The sequence below is a fragment of the Lissotriton vulgaris genome, chromosome 9, assembly GCF_964263255.1.
Source record: "Lissotriton vulgaris chromosome 9, aLisVul1.2, whole genome shotgun sequence".
Lineage (NCBI taxonomy): Eukaryota > Metazoa > Chordata > Amphibia > Caudata > Salamandridae > Lissotriton > Lissotriton vulgaris.
The window spans coordinates 1,207,693,359-1,207,697,181 of record NC_141697.1 but is presented as its reverse complement, the minus strand read 5'-3'; the positions used below and the strand labels follow the sequence as shown (position 1 = coordinate 1,207,697,181).

At 47.5% G+C, this 3,823-nt stretch overlaps 1 pseudogene; it reads left to right on the top strand.

Annotated features, from left to right (window-relative positions):
- The first annotated feature begins 347 nt into the window (after window positions 1–347).
- Window positions 348–438, top strand: LOC147693044 (small nucleolar RNA U3; annotated as a pseudogene).
- The last annotated feature ends 3,385 nt before the right edge of the window (window positions 439–3,823 follow it).

The following is a 3,823-nucleotide window of genomic DNA, read 5'->3' as shown; positions in this document are numbered from 1 at the left end:
TGCTGAAACAAGCCGACACGAGCCCGTTGTGCAGTTTGTGAAGCAAGTTATACTCAGCCGTGTAAAGTTAAGGATCCAGTCGTGTAGAAGATTTCCCCAATGGTACCAAAAAATCCCAGGCGACACCCGAGGTTGCTGTCAGTATTGGAAGACGCTTACAGAGGCCTATGGGCAGCATTAGATCACCGAAGGCACTCTGTCATTCCATTATGTCTTTTATATTTAAAGTACAATTAAATGCTTGCTCGGTATAAAGAGTGCCACTCGGGTGTAAACAGAACTCCGTGGCGCTACCTCAAGGGTTAGTAGGCTGAGGTAGTAGTTAAAAGCCTGATCTTCGTAAGCCATTCCGAGCGTGAGTTGACAGTGCTGCATTTCTGCAGCTACTGTTTGTTATCGAAGATCGTTCGTCTCTCGCTTACAGGAGAGCTGGAGGAAGGAGACACAAAGGATTATAAGTAGCCCGCAGTTGTGCACATTAAGGAAAAGCAAAGGCTCAAACACGACGTGTGATTTAGCGCACGCTGTGTTCCTTTTCTTACAGTGCACAGCTGCGGGGCTGATTGGGGTCCATTGAAATAGTATTTGTGTTAATTGCAACGTGAATACTAATTCAAAGGACCACAATCAGCCCGCAGCTGTGCACTGTAAGAATCTTGCGCTGCTCGCATTTTAAAAGCGGCGGCGCGAACGGTATCACGAGAGTTCGCGCTAATTACAGCACACTGCGTGCTTAAGGTGACCTCTGTGCTCGCGCGCGCAGCTTCTTGGGAACAGTGGCGGTAACTATTTTTGAGTTTTCGCCTTCTCTCTCCTCGTGTGTAGAAGATGCACTGAGCATGATGGATTGCTTGACTGAGTTGTATTTTTGATTTCTGTTGTGTTGCTGGCGGGGTCAGGAGCTGCCCGCTAATGGTGTGGGGATGGCCGAGAAAGCGACTACTTTATCCCATCACTCTCAGCGGTTTGCTCTTCCTGTCCCTTGCCCCTTAGTGCTCGTGGTGGTGTTGTTTCGAATCTGGGGAGTCATGATGCAGAATGAACCGACAGCAGGTCTGTGATGTGTGTTTGGCACACTGGAGAGTAAACCCAAGTTTATTAGTTGTTTTATGCCATATTCCATCACTACGCCACCCACCATGCTGTGCCATGCTTCAGTTTCTAATGTATCGGGGATTTCCACGGAGACCGGAGCTGGTGCAGAACCCAGGTTGGCATGTCCAGCGGGGCTGCACATACCAACCGATCGTATGTTTCTCATGACCAGTACGAGACTGCTTGTGTTTTTGGAGGTGAGGGTGGGGCCTTCATTCTGCGAGGTGGTATGTAGTGTTGGGGCAGTGCGCCTTGTTTCAAGCACAAACACCGCAGCAGTGTACACACTGTGCATGGAGTATGTACAACATTGAATGTGTGTTCATGCAGACTGTGGCTCTGGTCTCCATACAACGTAAATGGTGCTATTCTGTGCCTGCTATATGTTACAGGGTGCTACCACCCAAAGCAAAAGACATCCAGAAGAGCGGCGTAATTCCGATGTGACCAGGGCTTAATTTGTGCCGGTGCTAAGCACCGGCACTTATTAATCAGGGCCGGGTCTACCCTGCCACGGGCAACTCCTCAAATCAATGACTCGCTGCACGTGCAGTCAAAATTCTAAGTAAATATAATTGACTGTCTTACTGCTGTGTTTTTCAAACACTTACAGTCTCCCGAGGATGTTGCTGTGCTAAGAGTGTGAATAATACATCCTCCTTATCTATGCAAATTTGCTTTCGGTTCAGTGCTACGGGTGGCGGGCCACTGATTGGGCAGTATTTGATCCCATGGGGGTAGGGGCTGCGGCAGCTGGCTGCGTAACTTTTTTTTCCAATTGAATTCCAAGCCCCGGCACATGCGCACCACCACCGCATGAGTAACCAGTTGAGCGCGACTTCGAGGCGGGCACTGTTATTTTGAAGCAGCAGCATATCTCTTATATAGGCATTGCCACCAGTAAAGTAAAACAGTCAGTAAAAAATTAAATGAACTCTGCTTTTCCTTGAGCGCGGTGACGTTTTAAAAACAGACTTGGTATACAGCGATACCCGAGCAATCATTCCAATGGCGTCGGGTGGGGCATCGGGTGGAGGAACAGTCAGGTCAGGAGGCTGGAAGGGCAGGGCCTTGCCCTTAACCCCTTCCTGTCTAATAATGTTAGACTTGCTTGGCTTAAATGAAATGAATTGCTGTTTGGAAATTAAATGCTTTTTTCCGTGCATTTAATCTCTTCCCGAATCTGGATATTTCTGATCTACAGCATCAAGCCTCGTGGCTCAGGTTGTTTGTGCACGTAGTGGTGATTCCTGCTGGGTGAACTTGTGCTAGAAGTTGGGGCAGGCTTATACCTTGCTCACTAATCATATTTCCTGCCGCCTGTCAGGTTCCAGACGTCCCAGGCCCTGGGTGCGCTGGCAGTGCTCTGCCTGTGCAAATTATTACAGTGCAGCCGCATTTTGGCTTCTCGTCGCCAGAGCCTCATCAAGCTGTGTGCGACAATTAAAGTCTGATGGTGCCCAGGTTGAGCAGGCTCTAGTCCTGCAGCTGTCTGTCTGTCTGTATGAAGCGGACCAGCGGCGGGAACAGATGATGTATATGGCAGGCCCGCGCCACAGATTGTACAGTACCAGGTCAAGCGCAGGGGCTCTAACGTATTAATGAACTGACATGCTCATTTTACACTGATGCCCTGCATACTTTATTTCCCTTTTCTACACCATGTAGGGTGCATTTTAATGAAAGGCAAATGCCTAATTGGGAGGCTTTCTTTGCTGGAAGCCTTGAAGATTGCTGGCCGATAATGCTACTGCGTGATGAATGCTGTGTCACACATGCTCCTAAGCAGTATTTATAATGTAGTATCATTCTGAGCAGATTTAGCTAAGCTTTGAATATGTAAATATATTTTTACATATAAATTAGTTGACTTTTCTGCAGCCTTCCACGATATATCATGTCTTCAGCGCAGCATAAATCACCATGTTTAGTACAATGACGTTTATTTGCCCAGAACAGTATGTTTAGGAGCAATAAGCTAGAGAATCGGGCACACCCGATGCCCATAAATTTGTCAAACACTTTACAAAAAGGCATAGTTAAACTTGCATACATTGAAGTTCGGTTTATTTGTGGTCAGGCAAAATACCAGCAATAATCCATTTGAGCCACAACATTGTCGTGTTTCTTCCCTCTCCCTCGCCCCCACAAAACCTTTTTACTTGAAAGTTGCAAGAAGCGTTTAGTTTACCCTATCCGTCCAACTATTGCTGAACAGTTTTAACTGAGAAGGATTTACAATGCCAATAGCTCTAACTTTTGCAAAGGCGAAACCGTTGCATTGTAAATGCTTGTTTCAATCTGCTTCCAGTTTTTTGCCCTGCGTGTATCAGGGCATTTCTGGCGATTTTCAACTAATGCAGGGTTAGGCTGCAATAATTCATTACCCGCTGGGGTTGTCAAATGCACACTTCTGCTTTTCAGCGGTTTCGCCCCCGCCAGCCTTACTTGTCTGGCTTCTGAGTCTTGGAAACAATGTATCCTCCACGCCCAGACTACGGACGAGGGACGCTGCAGCTCCTGTGTGTCAATGTTGTTATCCTCAAGGTCTGCAGGATTCTATGGATGGCTGATTGTGATCGTGGGCGGTCAGCGGACTGGTAAAGCAGGCGAGGAGGCCGGATATAGTGGGCGATAGTGATTTATTGGGGTTTTTGTACAAGGTTTTACGGGGATAGTAGGAGAGTCCGGTCCAACCCCCAGGAAGGTGTGTACGTCTTCTTCTCTG